Source organism: Octopus sinensis, linkage group LG3 (genome assembly GCF_006345805.1).
Source record: "Octopus sinensis linkage group LG3, ASM634580v1, whole genome shotgun sequence".
Classification (NCBI taxonomy): domain Eukaryota; kingdom Metazoa; phylum Mollusca; class Cephalopoda; order Octopoda; family Octopodidae; genus Octopus; species Octopus sinensis.
This window is the reverse complement of record NC_042999.1, coordinates 142477897-142498442: the sequence shown is the minus strand read 5'-3', so window position 1 is coordinate 142498442 and position 20546 is coordinate 142477897. Positions and strand designations below refer to the sequence as shown.

The 20546-nt window shown below is 35.6% G+C and overlaps 1 protein-coding gene across 2 annotated transcripts in view; it reads left to right on the top strand.

The window, feature by feature from the left end:
- LOC115209719 (synaptotagmin-9-like) overlaps positions 1-20546 on the top strand; it is a 278879-nt gene that overhangs the window by 243533 nt on the left and 14800 nt on the right. The window lies entirely within an intron of this gene.

Here is a 20546-nt window from a genome sequence, read left to right as displayed (position 1 = left end):
ATTTCTCAATGTATGAACAAATTTCCTGATCATTCAATGCTGCATTTTCAGTCTCCTTGCTGGGAAATGTTGCAAGTCTCTCAATACGATCCCTGGAGGACTACATTAACTTTCTAAATGGTACTTTATCCAGATTTTCTAGAAAACAAGCCAGCATCAATCTCTCAAGGACTTCCTTCAGAACTTTGTGGCTGTTAAGTGAGCATGCATAGTTGTTTGTTGAAATGACACCCATCAAAGACCCAGATGTCGTAAGACCAGCTTCAAGTAAGATTTCAGCGAATCCTGTTCTGCCCATTTTCTTCCCCAACATCTTCAGATAGCCACATGCCAGATGGATTGTTCCAATCATGATGATGTGGTCCTCATACCAGCGTGTGTTGTTGGAAACACTTTCATACACACGCCCAGGTCAAATGTAGTGATGACAAAATGCTGTCCAACTTCTTATGAAGCTTCTTCTGAGTACTTTAGGCATTCCTGTATGACTCTGATGTCTGTAATTGGGCGAGGTATGATTGGATAATAGTTAATGGTTGTCAGTTGTACAGGAGTGTCTCCAGTCAGTGAAACATATCCTTTCCAGCAAGGATCAAAGTTCATGAGGTACCTTCCATTCCAGTTTTTTTTTTTTCTAGCAACATCAATTTTCTGACTTGTGAGACCCAGAGATACATGAAAATACCCATTAAAGTAAATCACAAGAGGGGTGCACCATGACGCCCCCACTAGCACATAGCCTAAGTAGATAAGCTCAGAATAGTCACTGGCCATCCAACAGCAGGGAGTGAGAGATCCCTGGTCTTTGTTAAAACATTTCTATAGAAGGGAAATTCTGATGTAACACTTGAGGCTTTGTGTGCATCCAATGATATAGACTAATTTTTTATGAACAAATACATATGTTGTTAAGAGAATTGGAGTTAGCCTTGTGCAAGGCGCTTCCTTATGTTTAAAAAATTTCAGGTGCAGGCATATATGCATGTGTGTGTGTGTGTGCATGTATGCACAGCAAGATACACATGCACACACACACACATTCACACACATACATTCACACACATACAAATGCATACACACACATATACATGTTTATTTTCTGTTAAAACAGGAAAACGCTTCATTGCTATTGTTCTTGTTTTGTTATAAGTGCTGTTGATGATGATGTTGTTAGTGATGTTACAGCTGTTATTGATGCTGCTGTTCTTGTTGTTATTGTTATTGGTTTCGTAAGTATCATTGCTGTTACCAGGGCAATGGATTTAGCAAATCACGAGAGCAATCGACAAAATGTCATGCAATATCAAGTTAAGGACTTTAAGGCAGTTAGCCAGCTGAATCGTTAGAACGCTGAGCAAAATGCTTAGTGGCATTTCATCGATCTTTATATTCTGAGTTCAAATTTCCCCCAAGTTGACTTTCATCATCATCATTGCTCGACCGTGTTGAGACAATGGAATTTGCTATGCTATGCCAGACTTCACGGTCCATCATAGCATTACGGAGGACCTGTTGCTGGATGCCTGTATCTCTGGAGATTACATCAGGGTAGGAGAGTGTGCGCCCTCTGGTATCGCAAGTAGATGGCCTCCAGAGGAGAAGAGTAGAAATTACCTCATTTTCAGCTCTACAACAATGTCCAGCAAACTGGACTCTTCTACCTTTCACAAGAGACTTTACCTTTCATCATTTCAGGGTTGATAGAATAAAGTTGAGCAATGGGGTCAATGTAGTTGGCTTATTCCAACCCCAGAGATTGCTGGCCTTGTGCTAAAATTTGAAATCAATATAACTGGTTATTAAGGCAGCAAGCTGGCAGGATCATCAGCAAGCCAGACAAAATACTTAGCAGCATTTCATCTGTCTTTGTGTTCTGAGTTCAAATGCTGCCTAGGTAGAATTTACCTTTAATCTTTTCAGAATCAATAAAATGAAGTACCACTTGAGCATTGGAATCAATCTATTTGTTTTACTCCAGCCCCTGAAATTGCTGGACTTTTTACCAAAATTTAAAACCAATATTAAATTAAGGAATTTTATGATCCCAGATCAAATCTTACCTTAGTGAACCTAGACTTTCCTCTTTCCAAGGATCAATAAAAATAAAATACCAGTGATGACATACTGGGGTCAATATAATTGAATGCTTCCTTTCTCTAAAATCATGACTTTATTTGTTAGTGTTGCTACTGTGGATGATGTTATTGCCATTGTTATGACTTCTTGTATTATTTTACACATACAAGCACACACATGCATGTATATATGTGCATGTGTGTGAATATACATGTGTATGTGTTATGTGTGTATGTGTATGTATGTGTGTGTATATATACATATATATATATATATATATATATATATATATATATATATTATATATATATATATATATATATATATATATATGTATGTATGTATGTATAACAGATATGCATATATATATATATCTGTGTGTGTGTGTGTATGCGCATTTACTGTTAAAAAAAGAAAACATTGTTGTTCTTGTTTCTGTTTTTTTGTGTTATTGACTATGATGGTGATGTTGATGATGATGCTGTAATTACTGTTGTTTTTGTTTTTGTTTTTTTTTTGTTGTTGTTTCTGCTTCTGTTGCTATCATTGTCATCATTATAACACAACTGATTGACAATGCTAATATATATAGTTTCACTATTGATTACAATGTTTTCTAATAGTTAGAAGCCATTATTTTCCCTAATAGGACACTATTCAGGTTTCTGAACTATTTAGTCACCTACTAGTATCTAGAGATAATAAAACCTTGTTTTCATAGTCATAGATCGGCTTGATGTCATTGTAACATTTAGCAGTTATCAATTTCCATTTTCCCTCCATGAAGATTTTTATATTCATTCATTTATCTTAGAAAATAAACAACAATAAATGTAACTTAGGTTGCTGTTTTCTTTGTTTTCGCATGTTTGGCAAGCAGATATAAGTAGGTAGGCTTCTTCATGTACATTAATACCATACACACACACACACCATATGCTAACATATGCATACATACACACATGCACATGTGCACTCACACATGCACACACATTTTTATTGCAGGTTGACGCACACAAACCACATTATTGTTTCAAATCAGGTCTTGTTTGTACATATATAAGCACTCACATGCATTAGCACATGCACACACACACGTGTGTATATGTGTACATATATGTGCATGTGTTTGTGTGTGATTATATATATATATATATATATATATATATATATATATGCTTGTTTTTATGTTTAGCTGTAATTAAAACAATTTTCTATTAATCTGATGGGTTACCTATACTTTTGTATATAATTAATTTATCATTCTTATACAAGAATGTTGTTGACAGTGACTGCAAAGTTTTGTTCTGCTAAGCCATCGTCAGAGTGCAGTGCAGGTTGGTTGTTATGGAAAGGTGTTTTGAAAAAAATTTAATTGATTAAATTTCAAATGTTATTATTTAGATTTTATTTATGCATGTGGAACTTTGTAAACAAGCCTGTAAGTTTTCCTCCTTTGTTAGATGGGCACAAGGTGTGACAGTATTTTTGTTACTTTTTGTATTACTGGATTTAAACCCCTTTGACAATGTAAAACTCAAAAGTACAAAATCCAGCATCTAAGCTCTTAGATAGACAAGGAGGGTATGTCAACTTTTTTTACAAAAGAATGTAGGTGGTAAGTTTAGACTAGTCCTTTCTTTACTTACTGTTGTTGTTATTTAGGGTATTTCTTGTTCTCATTTGTAAGGTTGAGGTTATTACTCAGGTGTGTCATGGTTTTATTAGTATGGAAAGTTGTTTCTCTTGAGCTTTGCTTTTCACAAAAGTATTCAAGTAAAAGTTGTATGCTTATATGTTTCCCTCTAGGTTTCCATTGACCTATAAGCAATTTGAGTAGTATATAGGGATTTTAAGCTTATTGCTTTGTGGAAATAAAGTTTGCTTAGTATCTTTGTAAAATTTATTCAAATTGTTTTCTGGATATATGCTAAAGTGGGGCTGATATTGAAATGTGTATATATTCTTATATAAAAATGGGAACAAAAATATGATAAAATTTGATTTTAAAAGAAGATAATGGAAAGAGTTCTTCCAGTTTGCTTGCATTTTATGTGTGTTGTATGTAGGTTTGTGTAATTATATTAGAAAATCTTTTGTGGGAATTTTAGTTAGAGATAGGGAAACTTTTAGATAATTTGTAGAGTACTTGTTTAATGTAAAAGTGTAAAGCTATAAGAATATTTTCTTTTTAATTTTATATTGTGGGGATAGTTTATCGTGTAGGTAAATGGAAGGGGGTTAGTGTAATATTAATATTAACAATATTAACAAGTTTAGCCATTAGAAAAGATTATTGGTTTGAAATGTTTTATTGTTTTTAAGATTTTATGCTTGCATGAAGAAACTGGTTCTGAGTTTCAATTCAGAACTTGGTCCATGAATGTGGTAGGACTCATTTATACAAAATTGGTAGGTTTTATTATTACCTTGGTATGGTTGTGTGTGTGAGAGTATTTTCCACTTGATGCTAAACAGTGTTTTCCTTTTTATTTTAATTGCCATATATGTTTGAATAGTGACATATCATATTTCCTGTTTGGGTTGCAAGAAGTGTGCATGTGCTGGTTGTATCACTTCTTGAACTGGTTTGCTGTAGATCAGGGGTTCTCAACCATTTTTATCTATGGACCCCTTTGATTACTATTTTATTCTGGTGGACCCCCATAGCCATTCAATGTTTAAAAACTAGTTTTATAGATACTTCTTCCAAAACTCCTATTTTGTTTTCAACACATTAACATGTGTAGGTTGAACTATGTAAAATGTTAGAGAAAGAAACTTGGTTGTTTCTTGCGATATATACCAATACATTCTCAGCAAAATTTTTTCAGGGGCCCCTTAATATACTATTATCATTCTCCAATTAACTATTTTGTTGTGTGGACCCCCAAAAATTTTATATAGACTCTCAGGAGCCATATGAACCCCAGTTGAGAACCACTGCCATAGATCTTATGTATGTAGATACAGAGATTAGTGTCATGTTTGTGGTTACTGTTGCACAATATACAAAATTTCTTGAGAGACAGTTTCTTTCTAAAGGGCAGGATGAAAGTGTTCTACAGTTGCAATTGTTATTTTGTGTTTGTGTGTGTGTGTGTGTGTGTGGTTTAAGTTTTCAATTTTAGACAATTTTGGTAGTTGTAGTTGGCTACAGTTTTTTCGTGGAGTATGACAATTTTATGTTGTGTTTGTTTATTAGTTTTTAATATTTGTGGTTGGGATGGAAGTGTCTCTTCATTATTTTGAAAAATAATTTAGCTATTTGTGTGGAGACTTGAATATTGAGTGGGAATTTATACCAAATAATCTTCCTTTTTCTTTTCTTAGATATTTTATTTTTTGTAGGATTGCTGTTTATATATTGCACTTTTTCCTTGAAACTGCTATCATTGACAGATTTGTTATTTGGAGTTACTATTTTGTTCAGGATTTTTTTATTTGAAGATAAAGAGGAAAGTCTGAGAGATATGTTTCTTTATTAGGTTTTTGATAATACTTTTGGAGTGGTTGGATTGTTTATGTATATACTAAATTTTTTAGTTATTTTTCTTGTATGGTTTATAGATACTTGAGTTCAAGGGCAACATCTAGGAAGTTGGCTGACTTTGGTGTGTTCCTACAGTGATTGTGAAGCACAAGGTTTTGAAGAAGTGATGTAGATCCTTCCTAAATTTATCAGTTTTTCTGGTTGTATTTTCTTGCTAGAAGTAGATCTTCATCTCTATATAGACTGCTTAAGATGAATAGAAATTTGTTGTGCATCTTTTCTAATATGTAAAGACCCATGATGTCACGTATCTCTACCAAGTCCTTTGATCCTATGCTTACATCAAATAGTCGCAGTCCAATGATGGCTTAGCTGGCCAAAACTTCAAAGTCAATGTCAATAACATTCTTGTATAAGAATTATATATATATATATATACATACTTATATATATATAGTGTGCATGTATGCATGTAAATACATGCATATGTATGTTCAAATGTGTGTGTGTGTGTGCGTGTGTGTGTGTGTGTGCGTGTGTGTGTGTGTGTGCGTGTGTGTGTGTGTGGTGTGTGTGTGTGTGTGTGCGTGTGTGTGTGTGTGTGCGTGTGTGTGTGTGTGTGTGTGTGCGCGCACGCGTGTGTGTGTGTGTGCGCGCACGTGTGTGTGTGTGTTGTGTGTCTGTGTCTGTGTCTGTGTCTGTTTGTCTGTGTATTATTTCAAGGATATAAGTACTTTTTAAAGAGATGTCAGTATCCAAATTCTGATGAAATGTTCAATTAACTATAATTCAATATGAATCTTTAATTTAATTTTTCTGATTTGAATTAATTGATTGGACATGGAAACAATTGTAGGTTCTATGAGTTTGATATTGTTCAAAATTGGATTTGTTTCAATAAATTGATGTCTGTCTATATGTCAATTTCTCCATTTTCTTCATACACATACATACACACACACATATATATATATATATATATAAATGGATGAATGAATTATCCTTTGTTTACTGTTAACATGGAAAATTCAATAAACAGTTACCAGGGTAGCAAAATTCAAGCAAGTAACAAGGATGAAGCGACCTATTCAAAGGTAGAAACTCCGGGTTAATGTGCAGTAATTTGTGTAGTATAAGTAAATAAATGGAGTTGAATGCAAATGATAAATTTAATTCTGTTGGGGTTGTCCTGATAAGAAGATTGCACTTTACACCGTTTATTCCTTTGGAATAAAACCAATGTTGTCTTCGAAACATATGTCGAAAGTAAAAGAATTTTAATAACATCTGCATTCAACTCCATTTATTTACTTATATATATATATGTGTATGTATGTATGTATGTATGTATGTATGTATGTATGTATGCATACATGCACATGTGTGCCTGTGTGCAGATGTTAAATAGATGGCACTATTTTAATAACAATAAAACATTTACTGTTGGTGGGACTCAATACTAACTAATTGAATAAGTAGCCAGCCAATCTTAGTTTCAGTTAACCACACACAAAACCCAACAACACTTTCTAACAGTAAGCTCTGTAAAGCCCCTCCTACTTGATTAACACCCTAACCCTAACTCTGCCTTCCATCCATTGTTTCCCTTGCCCTCTTACTCTAACTCTGCATATTTTCCTGGCTTCATTTCTCTTGTTTCCATCTTTGTCTTTCATTGCACAGCCAACTCTACTATGACTGCTGGACATACCACCTTTGATACCAGAACTAGACTGAATCACAAGATGATGGTCACCACTTCTACTGGCATTCTCTGCTTCGCTTCCTCATCCACAACACTCTTAGACATTTGCCACTGTTAATACAATGTACCATAAAATAAATATATGATAATTTTATGCAGAGGCAAATAAATATGAGTGTTACCATGCAGTGAATTTGGTCAAACTTTTGCTAACACCAATGCCTATAAGTTAACACCTAAATATAAATTGATATAGGAGAATTAATCTACTATAACCAAAGGCATTATAAAATATTTCTTTGAAATAGTTACCTGTTGCATTTCACAATTGAAAAATTTGCAAAATATTGATTCAACTTTGTAATATATGTAGAGTGAAATAATTAATTATAATATAACTAAAAGCAATGTCCCCTGACTTGAATATACCATGTAACTCACGTGATCAAAGTATTGTTCAGTAAATGAGATTACTGAATCTATAGCCTCAGAATGTAATGGTATCAAGCTGACACCTTTCAACAAAACGTGTTTAGCAGTTTCAACCATTTACTGCCCATCTGTTGATGACATTTTAGCTGCTTCCAATGAATATGATAAGTTGTCTGTACGTGAGTACAAAAGTTGGTTGAGAGTTAGTCCAAAGAAGAAATAAAATGTTCTTTCTGCACCTAGGATCCAATTAGACAGTCCCAAACCATGTCGGTAAAGATTCTTGTCAGCACTTGAATAGTAAAAAATAAGTATCAAGAGTTCATTAAAACAGCATGTACTGTCCATCTAATTGCCCTCAAGGTTACTACCTGGCAACAATATACTTTTTTTCTGAATTCACCGAGTAAATTTTCCTTCTCTGGTTCCTGTGACAATTCCTCTCTGAGACTTCTCACATCAGATGGTGACTCACATTGCATTACAGTTTCCTACACACACAGACTTAAAGAATGTGCTTGACAATATGTTGCTAATGTCTCTGGTTAAAGTTCTTCCAAACACATGACTACTTCAGATTTTTTTCCCTAGAAATCTTTGTCTAATGTGTTCACAGCTACTGTGTGGGAACTGGAATGCCAAAGAATAGACCTAACATCTCTATGTGTTGTAAAACCCTTACCAGTAACAACCTCTTGTACAAACCTCAAAAATTCTCTCCTCCAGGGAAGTACCTCAACTGTTTATAAGACATGTTGTATGAAATGACTGGAACAAAGCTGTCAGGATCCCCATCTGCCAAATGGGGTAAAACCTGGACGACAAGATGGGTTAGCAGGTCATTGTTTGAGTGGTGCAAAGATGTCATCTGCCAGGAGTTGTAAATCTCAATCCAATCTGAGGAAGCTTATTCAGGTGGGGACCTAGAATGTTCTCTCTCTGAGGGATGATTCTCATCTGCCCTTAATATCTTTGGAATTCAGCCATTTGAGAGTTTCTGTGGAAGTCCTATCAGAGGTGTGTCATCCAGAGTAGGGTAACATCTCAACCAGTGGTTACACCTACAACTGGTCTGGGTGCTCTGATGTTTCGTGGGTCAACTACTGGAGGTCAACTACTGACAGGATCCTGGATTTCATACCCAACCAATGACTCTACTCAGAAGTGAGATGCATCCTGCTACTTGTATGATTCAGGAGCATAAGCATGCTGCTCAATTTTCTGAGTTAGACCCTGCTTACCATATTCTTTACACTGAGGATTTGGCTGTGTTGATAGCTCATGATGGTCTACCACATACAACATAGTCACAGCAGATGAAGAGGTACCTCATGGAGATGGGGACTGACTGGGACTCTACTTGGAAATATACTGACAAATGGTGAACACAGCAACAAGCTACAACAGTGAATGCCTCCACACTTGGCCTGACCTAGGCGTGCTGTTTGTTCTGTCAATCTATTCTTCTCTACAGTTAGATAAATTTAGTTTTATTGAATACATTGAAGATTTTATGTCCGGCAAGCAATAAAAAACCAAGAAATTTCTCACTGGTCACCAAACATTGATAAATTTGTTAGATGTGTAGTTTTGTCATAAAGAACGAGTGAAAACTGTTTTTTCCCTACTTTACCATACAAATCAGCCATTATAAAACAGAACTACTTTTTATAACATGGCTTAGGTATTTATTTGTACAGCTTTGTTGAGCCACTCCAGAAGATCAGCATCATTTTTCGCTCTCAGCCATACTAGGTTTATACAAATTAGCCAACTCATCAACATTTTCTATTTTTTGTTGAGAAAAGAAGTGCAAACACTCGGTAATTTTTATTATACATTTATGATATGTTTGCATACTCATTCTTGTAGTTTCATCCATTATAATATTTAGAAGTCAGTACTTCCAGAACATTTGCAGCACAGTGAGATTCACACAACTGATGATCCTCAAAGTGTTGATGTTTTTTTTTTTTTCCACTTACAAAATCCTTCATTAAAAGCAAATGTTCTTTATCTCTAACATGCTGTTGTTTTGAATATTTTCTTTATACTTCATACAGAAAAAATACAACAAAACAATATGCATGACTGTAGATTTGATCATAATAAGTTACATCGAATACATTGAATCAAGTTAAATGATAAAAAAATCATTTATTGTTGTTTAATGTCGACTTGAGTGAGTTAACATTCATTAGTTGATTTGGTTGAGGCTGGTTTCATTGGCTGATTGTTGTAATGTTCATTGAGACAATGAAACTAAAACTACCGCAACAAGAATAACTACTAGAAGTCTCTGATTGTATTTGCAATTGTATAGTAGGGTTTCTTTCAACAGCCAAAGAACAGGAACTATTAATATTTACTGATTTTGGTTTTAAAAAATGTATTATAGCATCATTTGTTGCTTCATCAATGGGCACACTTGAAACTATTTAATAAACTTATTGAACATGGTTTGAACAAAGCATCTTCTTAGCAGACATTAGACACTTTAATTATATTAACATGACAAACTAAAGATTTTAACCCATTCAGAACTTTAATACATGAATATTTAAGTATTAATATTTAAGTATCTTATGTTGTAAAGAGTTTAGAATAGGTATCTAGATAATAACATGATGTTTCTATACGAGAGTGCACAGACAGTCATATTCTCACTTCACTTGATTTTTTAACAGATTATATCTACTGAATGTTATAGCTCTGTCAAACCAAGCCATATCTAACTAAAATTTACAGGAAGTTATATTTTATATTCCTTTGCAGTTTCATGTCACATCAAACTTTGGACAAATTACTTTCAAAATTTTATAAAATTCTGACCATAGCCTGTATATCTTTTCAAGCCATTATACTGTTTTTAACAGTGCATCACATGATTTATTTTAAATCATGCAAACAGTTTTACCATGTTAAGAAATAATTCAGGTCTGAAAAGGTTAATTGATAATCTAGAACAAATAGCATTTCTCATTAAAAATAGAAATTAACAATTTACAAAACCATCTAATTACCTGCTCAGAAAAACAATAGAGCTCAAAATGCAATCTGTATATAAATTAACCAGAAGGTTATACTGATTGTAACAGTATTTCTTTTCTTTAAAGGTTTCTCAAAGGCAGGCATGAACATGTTTCTTTATTCCTCAACTTCATCTGCCTGATGATGCTGTTTCATTTGCCATTTCCCAACTTTGTTCTTTTCATTTCTTGGTAGAGCAGAAAAGTTCTAAACAAACATTTCAATAGTGTTTATTTCTATTTATTGTATAATGGAATTTTTCCTACTCAGAGTTTTGTGAACATTGTTGTTCATGTAACTATATTTCACATGAGTAGAACATAATGTTTATAACAAAAATGATAATTCAAGCAGACAGACATTCAGATGGAAAACAGTATAAACAAAGGACAGAGAGAAAAAATGTGTATAGAAACAAACGAATAAAAGTAAGCATAGCAAAGAGTGTGTGTGTGTGCGCATGTGTGTGTGCCTGTGTGCATGCGTGCATGCATGTGTGTGTGTGCGCGCGCATGCGTGCGTGTGTGTGTGTGTGAAGGTGCATTGATCATTCTTAACATGTATTGGCTCTTCTAAAGTAACTTTTGCAGATATTTCATAGAGAGTGGTTATTTTTTTGCATTTGATGTTCAATGTAAGAGAACAGTACACAGTTATCTGCATAATCAAAATTTTCAAGCCAGTTCTACATGGTCCACTGAAAGCTGGTTCTCCTGTCTGGTGGTCTTCATCATCCTGTTGATCACCACCAAGAATAACAGAGGAGATCAAATATTCCCTATCAAGCTTTCATCACAGAGTGTCTTTCAGGACATTCCTTCATCATTCCAGGACAATCTCCACAGTTTTCTGTGCAGTCATAGTGCCTCATCACTCTCCACAAAGTCTCACAATCAGTGCACACAATCAAAAATGTTTCCATAGTCTTTGCTATCAAAAGTGTTCTCATAGCCTTAGAAGTTTAGATACAAGGAACTGTATATGAACTGAAATCTTTCTTGCTTTTTCTATAGGCAGGTACCTTGTGTTTCTTTGATAATTTAGTTGAAAGCTTTCCCAGGAATGATAGCAACTTTATTCCACAGTAGTTTGTCATTTATTAACATTGTTCTATAGAAGCTTCATAAGTTAGCCTTATTTTGATTAGGTGGGGAACTTTTCCTTGTTCATTGTCACCTCAGGGTTGGCCTTGAGGGTTTCTGCATGAATGTCATCTGGTCCCTCTGCTCTGTTGCTATTTAGAGATATTTTAGCTTTTCAGATCTTGGCCTGGTGTGGTGATTCACAATTGATGAATAGTTCCACTTCAGCCTCTGGTGTCTGGAGAGTTTGCTGGAGCTGGTCTATTGAGCTCTACAAATTATTCTGCCCATCGGTCCAGCAGCATATCCATGCCAACAATGATGTTACTTTTGCTGTCACAAACAGGGCAGTTTTTTCCTTGTTGTTTGTCATTCAGCTTCCTTATAGTGTCATAAAGCTTCTTCATGTTACTACTTTTAGATGCAGTGATAATTTCCATCTGCAAGTCATCACACTGGCACCTATCTACTTGGATGCTATTCAAGACTTCATTGTTAGCCTTCAAGTAAGCCTCTCAGGCGGTAGCATTGGTATTTCTTGTTCTGCTCACATTGACCGTGACTTCCTAAAGATTCTAGCCTCAGTCTTCCTTAGTAGGGATATCCTTGCAGGTATCTATTCTTGGAGATCTGTGTTGATATCTTTGTGCTGTTGCTTCACACATCCTGTTGCCTTACATGTTGAGATCACAACTTCTTTGAATTTTTTTTTTCAACCAGAAAGCAGGTCTTCTGTATTAGAATGTATTTGGCTAAGCATTTCGATCTTGTTTTTCAGTTTCAGGTTGAATTGCCTGTAGGTGTCCTGAGTCTGCAAAACTTGAATCTGAACTTCATTCTCTCTGACTTGTAATTTGTGTATTTTTTCAGCTTCAGTTACTTGTGGACAACCAAGAAGTAATGATCAGATACCACATCATTACCCCTCTTCCCACCAATGTCCATCATTGATCTGAAGGAAATGCAGAAATGCTTTATCTGGTTTTCTGTGATGCCATCTTATGACACCCAGTTTACCTTTTGCATCTCTTTGTTTGGGAACACAGACCCCATACAAGTTGTGGGAAGGCAGATGTCTGCCAACCTCGCACCATTCTCATACATAACTCCAGTTCCAGATGTGCTCATCACCAGTTCATAACCAACTCCCATCACAATGTTGACAGTTTTTTTTTCTTAAATCTTCAGTTTGCGAAAATGTTACATTTGATTACACTAATCTACAAGGTTTTTGGTGTTTAGGAAATAGACATCATTCCTATACAAAATCAGTCTCCTGAATCCAAAAATAACCTTCTTTTTGACCTATTAAAGCAAATTTTCTCAAAACAACTTGTCCAACCGTCCCATAGACCTCCCCTTTGAGAAACACTGATTTAACCTAAATTTGAGACACCAGCAAAAAAAAGAAATAAAGATAGACTTTTTTTCTATTCCAAAGAAAAACGATTTCCCATGGCTTTATCTATCGCATTCTCACCTGGAATCGATTTTTGTAATTTTTTCAAGACTTATACACGCCCTGATACCGTCAGTATCTACATATCAAATTTGGGCTCAATCAGATGGAGGATGCCCGAGATCCTAGAAGCCATGCACACAGACAGACAGACAGACAGACAGAATGGATTTTATATAAGAGATATGGTGTGTTATGAGAATTTATGGAAAGGTATCCCATAGAAACTCAACAAATTGTTAAAGATGGAGAAAATTTGAAAAGAATTAATGATTTCATATTCGAAAAATCTTATGCCAGTAAGCTACCAACAAAATATGAAGAATCTTTGTTAGAAATCGCCCTTTGGAACCCTCCAGAGTAAAGGATGAAATAGAATTCAACCTTATTGTTTTCATCAATTCAATTTCCAAACACCTTCTTTAGGATTCTTGTAGTTACTAGCAATGCAGTTTTCTTTAATAATTCTGAACGAATTTCAATACCAATCTTCTTCCTCCGTGATTTCATTGTTTTATGATGATGACAAACAGTGACCACCACCACTACTGGCACAATTTCAATTCTTTCCATGCTCCACACCTTGACAACTTCACTTTTTAAATTTTGATATTTCTGTGTTTTTCTTGCTCCTGCGCAACACACTCTGTTGCCACCTGGAGATGCCATATCAATTATTGAGCAGTACTTTTACATTTTGTAGATGAATGATAACAATATCTATCTTCAGGCCTCAATCATATGATTACCTTAAATGTTGAAATCTTTCAACTTTTTCATTTTCTTCTGTTGCATTAGGCTGGTGGTTATTGTATCTATCAGCTCTGTCCAGTATTATATAACATTTAAGTTAAATGTGTCAGCTTGAGGTGGAAAAGGAGTGGGGAGAGAGGGAGAGACAGACAGACAGACAGACAGACAGACAGACTGGCAAGCAGGCAGGCAGGCAGGCAGGCTGGCAGACAGACAGATAGACAGATGGAGTCCTCTTGTAATGTGGATGGGTTTCATATATATAATTTCTTCTTTTTGTTTATATCTACAAAATTGTTTGCCAGTTACTCCATGATTTGATTAAAGTGTCTTATTTAGTACTGATGCTACTTTACTCATGGCTAGTGTTTCTGGGATCCCTGTGTGCAAAATACTATCTAAATCTTCTGAAAATCAACCCATGCTATGTTTAGATCTTTATTTCCCATTTTGCAGTTTCTAGTTAAAACTTATGTTCATCAGTTATTAATCTTTCATATGAAACTTTGCAGCATCCCTTCTGCTCTTTTGGCAGTAGGTTGTGTTTTTCTAGATATTTCTACAACCTTATCGCAGTTAATTCTTTTAGGGTAGAGGCAGGCAGAAAGTGTGAGAAGTTGGCAGAATCATTAATGCCAGAAAAATACCTTGTGCTATTTCTTCCTCTTCATTATATTTTGAGTTCAAATCCTGCCTAGATCAAATTTGTTTTTCATCCTTACAGGCCCAATAAAATAAAATATCAACGAAGTACTGGAGTCAATAATCAGCAACTGTTTCCACCCTAAATTTCTGGCCTTGTGCTTGTCATAATCATCATCATCATCATCATCATCATTTTACGGGCACTTCTCTTTCTTTCTCCTTCTCCTGCACTTCCCTCAGGCTGGGTAACAATGTATTTCTTTTGCAGTAGTGCATCTATTTCTGTCTTTATTTCTGATCTCTCTCTCTCTCTCTCTCTCTCTCTCTCTCTCTCTCTCTCTCTCTCTCTCTCTCTCTCTCTCTCTCTCTCTCTCTCTCTCTCCGGCTGGATAACCTTGTGCCTCCTCTGCAGCAAGACACCTGTTTATGTCTCTCAAATTGTCCCACCCATGTTGGCATGGGTAGGACAGCTTGACAAGAGCCAACCAGGCAGAAGCCTTGCACCAAGACTTCTGTAACTGTTTTGGCAGGATCTTTACAGCTGGATGCTCTTCCTCAGCAGAGTGGACTTCATGCTTTTTATGTGGCACAAACACAGCTGAGGTCAGTTTTGGCAAGGTTTTACAGCTGGATACCCTTCCAAATGCCAACGTCTTTACAGTGTGGACTGGATGCTTTTAAGTGGCACCTGCACTGACGGGGTCACCAAGAACTAGCAAAACAAACAAAAAAACTCTTTTGAGAGGGGAGAGGGCATTGGAGGAGATGATGAAAAATTGTAGTGAGGCAGAGAAACAGAAACAGGTGTCTTCCTGCAGAGGAGGTACAAGGTTACCCGGCCGGAGAGAGAGAGAGAGAAAGAGAGAGAGAGAGAGAGATCAGGAATAAAGACAGAAACAGATGCACTGCTGCAAAGGAAATACATGGTCACCCAACCTGAAGGAAGTGAAGGAGAGAGAGGGATACAGTAGGATAGAGATGGTGGCAAAGTGCCAGGCATACAATGAGTCAAGGCGTGGGTGGAACATGCAGTTTGGAAGCTAGCGGATAGCAATGATACAGTGGTACAGGGCCAAGAGGACAGGATTGGGGAGTGGGAGGTAAGCCTAGTGCATGGAGTGGAAATGTGAGGAAGAGAAGAGATGTAGTTTGGTTTGTTGTGGTAGAGTGTGTGAGACGGATTTGGACATTCAGAAAGTATTGCTATTATCATTATTATTATTATTATTATTATTATTATTCAGTAGTTTTATTTTTATAGCGCGCTTTCACTTCACTACCTAGCACAGCTCTGTGTGCCTTAGGTATGTGCTGTGATTTGTTGTGATGCTCTGATGGTTATTGTATGGAAAGTGTTCTGCGTAGGATGTGTGCTGTGCCTAATAGTGCAATTTTCTGTATGTTATATGTATTTGTAAGTCCTGGTGTTTTTGTTATGTATTTGTCTGAATATTTTTTTATCATGCCTAATGCACCTACTATGATAGGAATTGTTTCTGTTTTTAGATTCCACATTCTGGTTACCTCTATTTCCAGGTCTTTGTATTTTGAAAGTTTCTCCATTTCTTTTAGAGACGCGTTGTCATCTGCCGGTATTGATACATCAATTAGAAAGCATTTTTTTTCTTCATGATCTCTGACAACTATATCTGGTCTGTTAGCCTTAATTTTTCTATCTGTGTGTATCGGCATATCCCAGAGTATGGTTGCTTTCTCATTTTCTCTGACCTTTTCTGGTGTGTGCCTATACCATCTTTTTTCTGTTGTTATTCCATAATGTTGGCATAGCTTCCAGTGTATGTAGGTTCCAACTCTGTCATGTCTGTGAATATATTCCTTCTTAGCCAGGACTGGGCAGCCAGAGATAATATGATTTATTGTTTCTTGTCCATCTCCACATATTCTGCAGTTACTTGTTATATTTCTTTTCATTACAAGTTTTTGGTACTTTCTGGTGGGGAGGCTTTGGTTTTGTGCTGCAATTAAAATTCCTTCAGTCTCTGCTTTGAGTCCTGAGCTTCTCAACCATTGCTGGGATTTTTCTTTGTCTATTTCTTTTGCGTTTAGTTTAGTCCAGTATTATTATTATTATTATTACTTTTTTTCTTCTTCTTTCAAATTTGCTTCCATTTCTTGCCGAGTGTCTTCCCGACTCCTAGGGCAAAGAAACTCATAGTATACATTGGTAGGCCATTAAACCAAACTCAGTAGTTCGTTAATTTTTTTTTTTTTTTTTTTTTTTTAAAGTTAAATTAAAATACATGAGCAGCAACAGTTCTCACATCGACAATGCTCTTCTCAATACGTGTGATGTACCAGTTAAGACAATCTTTTGCACTTCTTGCAGGGATGGTAAGCCAGGGATCATTCTCATATAATTTTCGGTTCCCTTCTTGATCATTCCTAGTGCTCCTACGATCACTGGTATTGTAACCGCCTTGAGATGCCACATTTTCTCAATTTCAATGAGTAGGTCTTTATATTTTCTGAGCTTGTCAAACTCTTTCGCTGAGATATTATGATCACAGGGGATGCTCATGTCGATCAATAAGCAAACTTTATTGTTTTGGTCTTTCACAACAATATCTGGTTTATTGGCCTTGATGGTTCGGTCTGTATGTACTGGAAAGTCCAACAGGATGGTTACATTTTCTCCTTCAGTTACAGCCTCAGGGTGGTGATTATACCACTTGTCGGCAGTTTTGATATTGTAATGCCGACTTATTAGCCAGTGTAGATATTGGCCAACTCTGTCATGTCTTAATTTATACTCCACTGGTGCTAAGACTTTACATCCAGAGATTAGGTGGTCCACTGTTTCAATCATGTCGTTGCAGAATCGGCATTTGGGGTCTGCTCCATTTTTCATCACATTGGCCTGGTAGTTCCGGGTTAATAGGCTTTGATCTTGAGCAGCCAGGATGAAACCTTCGCTCTCTGCTTTTAGCCCTGAGCTCCGTAGCCACTGATGGGTTTGCTTCTGGTCAACATCAGCTTGTTTGCTGCGGGTCACATATTTGCCGTGCAGAGGTTTCTCCTCCCACCTATCAGCCAATTGCTCGTGCACTTTCTTCATTGCCATCATTTTCACCTTCTTTGCAACAATAGTTGCCATACTTCCCTCGGGTTGTTCAGTTTGGGTATCCTGCACGAGATCAATAGCAAATTTTTTGCTTTCCTTTATGATAGAATGAAGCTTCTTTCGTCTCTCATGATTTTCCATGAGCTTTAGCATCCAGTCATTCGATATTTCGAGATATTTGGCCAGTTCAATTGTGGTTGTTTTGTAAGCTAGTTCAAATTGGATTAGGCCTCGACCTCCTTGGGCTCTGGGAAGGTAAAGGCGATCTACGTCTGCCTTTGGGTGGTGCATCCTATTACAACTCAGCAGCTTGCGTATTTTTCTATCTATATTCTTTACTTCACTCATATTCCAGTTCAACACATTGTAGCTATAAGTAACAACTGGAACTGCTAAGGAATTTATAGCTAACACCTTGTTACGTGCATTTAGTTCAGATTTCAGGACTGCACGAACTCTCCTATAACATTCCTTCCTGATTTTCTCTTTCATGCTTGCATGCTGAATACCAGAGCCTTCATTTATCCCTAAATATTTGTATGTTTGTTCTTGCTCCAGCTCTCTTATAACTGTGTCAACATCTAACACGACTGAATATGTGGTCTTCACTTTCCCTTTCTGGAAAGTGGCCTTGGCACACTTCTCAAGTCCAAACTCCATCCCGATGTCATCGCTGAATGCTTTCACGGTGCGCAATAGGCCTTCAAGTTCATTATTGTCTTTACCATAAAGTTTTAAGTCATCCATATAAAATAGATGGCTTATTTTTTTATTGGCAATTTTATACCCATACCCTGTTCTGTTTAATTCACTTGTAAGGGGTATTAGGGCTATGCAGAATATTAAAGGTGAAAGTGAGTCACCTTGAAAATTCCACAGTTGATGTTTATATTTTCTGAGGCAAGTACTCCATTAGAGTGGTATAATTGGAGATTCGTATTCCACAACGACATATTGTGCTTCAGGAAGTTTGAAATCACGGGGGAAATTTTGAAGATGTCCAGCGATCTCAAGATCCATGGATGCGGTATACTGTCGAAGGCCTTTTTGTAGTCAATCCTTATTATTATTATTATTATTATTATTATTATTATTATTATTATTATTATTATTATCATCATCATCATCATCATCATATTATTATTATTATTATTATTATTATTATTATTATTATTATTATTATTATTATTATTATTACTATTCAGTAGTCTTATTTTTATAGTGTGCTTTCACTGCACTACCTACCACAGCTCTGTGTGCCTTGGGTATGTGCTGTGATTTGTTGTGATGCTCTGATGGTTACTGTATTGAAAGTATTTTACATAGGATGTGTGCAGTGCCAAGTACTGCTATTTTCTGTATGTTATATATTTGTTAGTCCTTGTGTTTTGTTATGTATTTGTTTGAATATTTTTTATCATACCTAATGTGCCTACTATGATAGGAATTGTTTCTCTTTTTAGTCTCCACATTCAAGTTACCTCTATTTCCAGGTCTTTGTATTTTAAAAGTTTCTCCATTTCTTTTAGAGAAATGTTGTCATCTGCTGGTATTGATACATCAATTAAGAAGCATTTTTTCTTCATGATCTCTGACAACTATATCTGGCCTATTGGCTTTAATTTCTCTGTCTGTGTGTATTGACATATCCCATAGTATGGTTACTTTCTCATTTTCTCTGACCTTTTCTGGCATGTGCTTATACCATCTTTTTTCTGTCGTTATTCCATAGTGTTTGCATAGCTTCCAGTGTATGTAGGTCTCAACTCTCATGTCAGTGAATATATTCCTTCTTAGCCAGGACTGGGCAGCCAGAGACAATATGATTTACTGTTTCTTGTTCATCTCCACATATTCTGCAGTTACTTATGTTTCTTTTCATTATATGTTTTTGGTAATTTCTGGTGGGGAGGCTTTGGTTTTGTGCTGCAATTAAAATTCCTTCAGTCTCTGCTTTGAGTCCTGCGCTTCTCAACCATTGCTGGGATTTTTGTTGGTGTTTTGTGGCTATTTGTATTAGTTTTCCTTGCTTCTGAAGTAGGTATTTTTGCAGTCCTATGGTGGTTATTTTATAATAGTTTTCCAGCTGTATAATGCCTCTACCACCTTCTATATATCGTATATATAGCCTTTCTATGTCAGATTTTGGGTGGTGCATCTTAAATCTTGTCATTATTTTTCTTGTTTTCCTGTCAATTTTGGTTAGTATATTTAGTGTCCAGTTAAGGATATTGTAGCTGTAACTTATAACTGGGATGGCTAGAGTATTGATACCCATTATCTTGTTTTTAGCATTGGGCTCTGTTTTCAGTATTGATCTAACTCGTCTATAGTATTCTTTCTTTATTTTCTCTTTTATTTATGTGTGTTGTATCGTATCTAGTTCATTGATTCCTAAATATTTGTATGTCTGGCTTTGGTCAAATTCTCTTATTTTATTTTCTTTGTCTAGTGTGATGTTACTACTCTTAACTAGTTTTCCTCTTTTCAAGCTTGCTTTGGCACATTTTTCTAAGCCAAATTTTATATTTATTTTTTTGGTAAATCCATGTACAGTCTGTAGTAGTGTTTCCAGCTGTTTATCATTCATAGTGTATAGTTTTAGATCATCTATTATTATTATTATTATTATTATTATTATTATTATTATTATTTATTATTATTATTATTATTAATTATTATTATTATTATTATTATTATTATTATTATTATTATTATTATTATTATATTATTATTATTATTATTGAGTGAGAGAGCAGTTCATGCCATCAAAGTGACACTGGGGTAAA